The following is a 7,603-nucleotide window of genomic DNA, read 5'->3' on the forward strand; positions in this document are numbered from 1 at the left end:
GGTCAGTGAAATTTAATGTTTTAAATGTGGGCAGCACCATACATTAATTAAGGCACTTGACTGTTAGGAAAGGTGACCCATTCATAGAGTGGGACCAGGAAATAAAATTCCCACAAAAGCTAAAGTTTTCATGCTTGTTGTAACAGCTGACAGCTTTCATTTTTCATGTAGTAAATAAATGGTCTTAAAAGAACCATTGAATGACTAAATGTATGACTGACATACAAGAAGCATTCTCAAAAACATGTGTTTTGTGGTTTCGAAATGTAAAGTGAATAGCTATTTACCTGTGTCTGCTTTTGGTTTTTGGATGAGCTGTTTGAAAAGAAAAATAACGTTCCATAAAATTTGTGGTCTATAGCAGAAAGTAAAGCTTGTCTCAGTTTATAGTAGTTATAGACTTTTATCTGGGCTTGCTCTGTAATGTAAACGTTTAGGCACTCTTCAAAGTAGCTTCCTTTGCTCAAATAAGTGCACATATCCCAGTAGGGTAACTCAGTCTCTTTAGTCACATCACTATGGAGTGTTTCAAAGCAGATGATTGTCACTGAACATAATTTGAGTTGTAGAAGTTTGTGAAATTACCCTGTTCTGATTACATAATTAAAACGCTAGGATATGGTCTTGACGCTCATTTGAGCTGAGGAAGTAACTTGGATGAGTGTGATGGTGTCCTCAATATACAAAACAAGTCCAGTTGAATGTGATTAATTAGTACTAGCTATGCCATGACCTGGATAAATAAGAGACTTCACAAACAACCCTCTCTTAGGCTCCCCTATCTATTTCTTTTACTTAGAGGAAGCTAACATTAGCTGCTGTGAAGGGATATGCAACATTTTTGTAGGTAATAATGAAGCTCAGGAAAAAAGATCAGGTAAACATAGTCTAATGTGGAGGTTTACTGGTAGCTGACTGCTTGTAAACCTTTCAGGTCTTTCAAAGCATGTAAACTAATTTCACTAATAAAGCACAGGCACTACTTGCTCTTTTTCTCAAATCTGTTGTTTTGTGCCTGTGCAGGACTCTGGTACCTAGATGTAGCCATTATGCAGGGTCTTCACTTCTCGAAGGTAAGATTAAGCCCCACTCCTCCTCGTGCCAAGTCTCACCCCTGTCATTTCGCTGTCAAATGGCAAAGGCTCTGCTGGCCAGTGGAAATGCTTCATTTGACAGTTAAATGACACAGGCCTGAGAAGGACCAAGTGGTGATGGGCTTGATCTTGAGTATGAGAGAAGTCAAAGGTCTGTATCCAGGCTGGGCCTAGAAGACAAGCACATGCACATTCACATAATGCCTGAACTTTATGAGAGGCTAAACTGAAGGTGAAACGTAAGATAAAAAAAATTACAGATAAACTCAGTATCCACTTTACCTTTTCACTGTTACTGTGTCTTCCACTATCTGCACTGTTCCTCGCTGTTTTACAGTTTGTAGAGGAGAGGTGAGGGTAGGGAGACAATAGGCTCCTGCAGCTCTTTGTCAGGAGCTGAGAGGAGGGATCAGGGTCATGGCTTATCTTGGTTCTGTGTTTTTCAGTAGATCCACACAGCTCTGTAAAAGATGGCACATGCATGGGTGTCCCCTTAGCAGCCAGCTAGCTAAAGGAGACAATTGCAAATAGGAGTAGGGGGACAGCATTTTGGGGACTGACCAGGAGAAAGAAAAAAGCACATTTTCAATTAAGCTGACTATGCATACTAAGACAGTGCGAGGACCTGCCATTATGGAAATGGATATAGGAATGACACAGAGTTCACACTAAGGCAGTGTTTGAGGCTCCCACATCTTTATTGTGAGGAGAAAAGACTGTGTTTATAGCTTTATCCAGGTTTTGGAATCCTGGATTGGGGCCTGGAGCTTGAAGGCTTCAAAGTGTCTTCGGTGGGACAAAACCTTCAATCCTGTGTCTGTGTCTTGCTAGAGACCTGAAGGCTGTGTGAGTGCACAGGTTTGCAGATTAGGTATAAACCAGGCCTGATCATAGCTCATGGACATGTGTGCTTTTTTTTCATTTAGATTCATTTTTCGGATGAAAGTTTCATTTACGGAGATGTGGATGTACAAGAATGGACATAGAAACACATGGCAACAAATCAGAAAAAAATTATACCAAAAAAACCCTCAATGCATCCGCTTCATTCTTTTCATTTGGGTTTTCAAAATTGTTCAGTACATATTGATTTCATTGTGAATGGCTGGACGTTAAGGAGAGGGCAGCCATATCCTTAATAAACACGACTTATCTGCTGTCAGCTGACATTAAAAAATAATCATTAAAAAAAACAGCGAGGGGGTCTCCTCATTCTTACCAGGTCCTTCAGGTCTGGTATAGATTTTAAGGGGAACCCCACGTCAAAGTTTAAAAAAAAGGACCTGTGGTCCCCTCAAAATCCATACCAGACCCTTATCTGAGCATGCAGGCCAGGAAAGGGAGGGGACAAGCAAGTGCCCCCTCACCTGAACCATATCAGGTCACATGCCCTCAACACTAAGAAGTGCTTTAGGGGAGGGGGCTCATACTTATTTATATGGGGGAGCCAGGATCTGGGGGCCCCCTTGCTAAAGGGGGCTTACAGTTTCCGATAAGCCCCCCCACCCCCAAACCCCCACAAGCACCTCTGAAGGTTGTGGGGAGAGGCCCTTATCCCCATCAACATGGGGACAAAGTGCTTTGGGGACACCTAACAAGTAGAGGGCATATGGCCTGGTATGGTTAAGGAGGGGTGGGGAAGCTTTCCTGGCCACGTTGCATGCTTGGATGAGGGTCTGGAATGGATTTTGAAGGGGAACCCACACCATTTGTTTTCTAAAATTTTGCCATGGGGTTCCCCTCAAAGTCCATACCAGATCCAAAGGGCCTGATAAGGATTGGGGGGGAGCCCCACGCTGGTTTTTTTTTTATGCTGACATTTGTTTTGTTTACATTCTGTTGTCAATTAACAAATGAGTTGAAAATGAAATTTTCAGACCAAGCCCTTGTGTGGAAATCAGGAACTGTGACATTGCCTACCCACAGAACTAGGAGAGTTGGGACAGCTAAGCGAGTTGACAGGACCAAGAGAGCTAAGGCAACTAATGACTCCAGGGGATTGGGGTGAATCTGTAAGTCTCACAGTGAGACAGCCCGGGTGTTGGGAGAACCTGATCTAGAGGCTAGGAGTGGGCTGTACAGAGAGATGCTGTAACTTAGTCTGAGTGGGCCTGAAGATCCAGTGATCTGAGAGATCTGAGAGATCAGAGATGAGAACAGCGGTGCTGCTGATGAGAGCCTTGTGATATAGAATTTTCTCCCATTATTTGTTTAGCTGTAGGAAACCCCCCATATAGGCAACCTGTTGTAAAGACTTTGTTTTTATTAAAGTAGTCCAGAAATCCCTTAAACTGAAGTTCAGACCAGGGGCGGACTGACAACTCATGGGGCCCCCGGGCAATAGGGGAGCATGGGGCCCCTGTGTCCTTGCCCAAATTCAAAAAAGCCTATGAAAAAGGTACCAGGGGCATCTCATGGGGCCCCCTACTGACCCCGTTTCCAAATGGCCAGTCCGCCTCTGGTTCAGACTGGTATGACTCATTAAAAATGCTCACCATCACTGAATTTAAACATTCCCCATATCACAATACTATATAATTCTGATCTGGTCACATCCAAGTGTATCTTCTTTGATCCCCTAAAGACCCTTCCTAAGCATATGAAACTTTAATATGAAAATAGCAACCAGTTTCCACAAATGTTAGCTCTGACATGCCTCCCCCTGCCACCATACTGCTGGTTATGAGGTAGGTTATCACAGTCATGGACCAATAGTAAGGCACATGAGGTGGGAGTTTGCATTTCAGAGCTAATAAAATGGCTTTAGTCTCCTAGCACACTGTAGCACTTTCAGAACAGGCATGCAGACATTTGGAGGTACCTACCATTCAGAGTTGGTGTTAGTTTAAAATATTGGTCATGCCCACAGGTACACTTTAATTTTCAGTTTTAAATGGAGTGTGTCATTAAAATATATTGACACTTTTTGCATGCATTGCATTATCACATAGCATTTTAATAGAGTTCCTTATGGTTAATTTCATTAGGTGGTGACATGAAACCAGAAAGGAAATGCTACTTTTGACCTTTGAAGAGGAAACCTTTCAGTGAACTCAGACTGTTCTCTCAAAGGTAATAAATGCTTCAAATTTTAGATGCATGTTATTTATTTATAAAATGTATATGGAACATTTAATGCAGTCTTGAAAAACTGCACAGACTTAGCAATTTGTGCAGCTCTGTTATGTATCCTGTAATGAATTGTTTTAGTAATGAAATATGCAATAAAATATACTAAAAAGAGGATGATTTTATAAGTCTTTGCTTAGATAATGTGAATATGTGTTGAAGGATAATTTCCAGATTTTGTAATAAATCAGACATTGGATGCAAAAATGTATTTTAGCAATAGTAGAAAGATATCTGTATCCTTAATAAAGGAGTTAGGGCAAAAATATTATTTTCCCATGTAATGGAGCTGTGCCCACACTGCATGGGTTAAATGCTTGTTTTGTCTAGGGGTTTGTAAAGCTGAAATAATACTTACCTAATTCGCCACTCCTGCCCCCACACACTAGCAGTCTTGTGAATGGGCTGTTCCTGACGCCATCACGCTCATAGACCAACTCGTATGTGAGGACTGCAGGAACAGTCAACCACTGAAAATGGGGGGAGTGCGGTTTTCTGGATGATCGGAGGATGGGGTAAGTATAGCTTTCCCTTGAGCCCATGGACAAATAGAGCAGTTAACCCACTGCATGGGAAAATAAAACATTTGAGTGGAGTTCTTCTTTAGAGTTATTAGAAATATAACTGGAGCGCTTCCCCTGAAGGGGCTATTTCACAATGCTTGTTGTCAGTGGTTGCCCTGACGCTGAAATGGTCGTGAGAACCACAATCGGGCTCAGGGTAGGATTTCTGCTGCTGTTCCTAATTTTTAGAGAAATTAATTGCACGTGCAGGCCGGACAATAATCACACTGACAACTGTGCAGTATAACCACGTCCTCATCTCTGTTTATTGCAGGGCAGTGCTTAACCTTTTATACATAAAAAGCAATAGAGTATACGTCACTATTATGTAAATACAGTCACATTCTAAAAGGCACATTTTGCTTGGCTGAAATATGGGAGAAGTGCAGAAACTTAATGCTTGAGGCCCGTTATCTTTTCACTCCCTCTCACATATTCAAGGCCTAAGTAAGATCCTCTCAGTGCGAAGGGAGGGGTTGAGAACATCGCTCTGAATAAACAAGTTAAGGATGACTGCAAAGCCCAGCAGACAAAAATATATACGCACAACACATATATTTAGAAATATGAAAAAGTATAAAAGTAAATATATATATATATATATATATAAAATGTATATTTTAAACAGGAAACAGAATAGGCATTTTACCAAATCCATCACAACCTTGTAAGCCTCCCGACACCTCTGACACTCTGGGTTCAGATATATTTCAACAGTATAGAATAATAATGCAAGAGACACAGTTCTTTAGTACCACCACTATATTAGACTTGTTCAAAAGAGAAGGCTACAGGAATATTGGGTTTAGGATATAAAACCCCAGTTAATGCATAAAAGGAGAACACTGGTAAAATAGGAATAATCAATTAGCAATGTTTAACATGTTATACAGTCATGAGTAGTAAGCTTCAACTATTTAATTGCAACACCAGCAGCTAAAGGGGGGACAAAAAAGGTGTGTTGACTTATCAGCTCCCTCCATGCCACCAACACATGCAGTTTATTATGTAAATATATACTCTAACACAAATACAGTAGATATACTGTAAGTACCCTAAGTTGAATATCAATGACCTTAGAAAAGAAAAGGTCCCTTTAACTAGTGATTGCAACTTGAGTCCCATGATGTTTAAAACTCCTGATATGGTGGAATCCACTTCAGCTAGCAATGGTGGAGACCATAAGCATTAGTGAATACTTGTAATTCAGTGAAGTAACCCAGATAAGCAAAGCAAAACTCCTGGTAACTGAGGTGTAAAGGTGTATACATGCAGTTTCCTTAGTGTGATGACAGAAAGAGGTTGGTCATCCACCCACTCACCAATCCTATGGATAGCATGGCCTCCTCCTAGGAACAAGAGTTCTTACCCAGGCTCTTGGCTGTTTACAGGGATGTGCAGAGTTGCTGCCCGATGGCCTGTCAACACTGTGAACAGCAATGTCTGAGTGAAGACTGGACAGTAACAGTCCTGATGCAGAAAAGCTGATTCGATATCTGTGTGGCGATCGGTCTCACTGCTGTGCCGAACTGATGTGCAGAGTCTCACAGCAGTAGGCCAGCAATCTGTCTCTGGAGAAGACTGGCAGTCCCCTTGTGTTCCACACTGAATCCTTTGCCAATAGACTGAGCCAGTTCCTTGCTGTAGAAAATTATCTTTTCTCCCAGCATCCTTCTGGTTCACCAGCTCTCTGGTAGTCATAGTTCAATCAGCACTCAGAAATACAGTATGTATTGGCTATAAGACTACAAGTCCCAAGATCCTCTGCAGTCAGAAACTGGATCCACTCTGCTAACAGGAAGTGATGTAACAGTCCCAGTACTGGGCACTAGGGGGAAAAGGAATAATTATAGTATCATCTGCAAATGTCCCTGAAAGGCATAACAATAAAGCTGACACCTCACTGCGTAACTGTATCCCTAAAGTGGCTCTAATAGGCTTTTCTTTCTTAAAATAAAAAACATGTTATACTTACCTGCTCTGTGCAATAGTATTGTACAGAGTGGCTGCTTACCTCCTATTCTGGGGTTCTAGGCTCTACCCCCTCTATAATTGCAGTGTCAGCAAGCTGTGTGCTGAGGCGGCACTCGTATAAGTGCGTTCCTGAGTCAGGCTGTGTGCGTCCATAGGCGCAGTTTGGCCATGCACCCCAAACCCTCCATACAGAATATAACTGACAACAGCAGGAGCCAACGGCTCCCACTGCTCTCAGGGAGTCCTGTGAGCGAAAAAGAGAGCAGCACTGCTGCATATGTTTGTATTAATAGGACATTTTTTACCTTAATGCAGGGAAAACACTAAGGTAAAAAATAGATTTACTTTAGAACAAATTTGAAGTGTATGCAATGTATTTCTTTCAAAACAGCATTGAATGATGGGAAAAAGTAATATACAGCAAAACATTTTACTGAAGCAGAAAAAAATGCATTGTAAGTACCTTTTTTAATTGCTTGCAGGTGCACAAGTTTGCGCCATTAACGCTGCATCCTGGGCTCCGAGGAGAAGGGTGGTGACCCCTTGTGACAATCAGCAGCTTTTTCCAATGTCACATACCCCAGCTGCTTTCATTCAGAATGTTCAGGGTTGTGTGGAGGTCATCAGCAGTCTGACCATGCCCCTGTATCTCCAATGCAGTAGGCAGAGACTCTCACTGGTCTCTACTCGTGGGGATCAGCAGATTCTGCTGACATCACATATCCCAGCTGCTGTCACACAAACAGTGCAGGGCTGGTAGGGTGGCATTTCAGCAGCAGTTTGATCACGGGAATACAGGCACACTGTGCATATGCATGGCATCCTGTAGCTACCAACTAGAGA

Source organism: Staurois parvus, unplaced genomic scaffold (genome assembly GCF_062004578.1).
Source record: "Staurois parvus isolate SC_StPar_1 unplaced genomic scaffold, SC_StPar_1.0 ptg000898l, whole genome shotgun sequence".
Lineage (NCBI taxonomy): Eukaryota > Metazoa > Chordata > Amphibia > Anura > Ranidae > Staurois > Staurois parvus.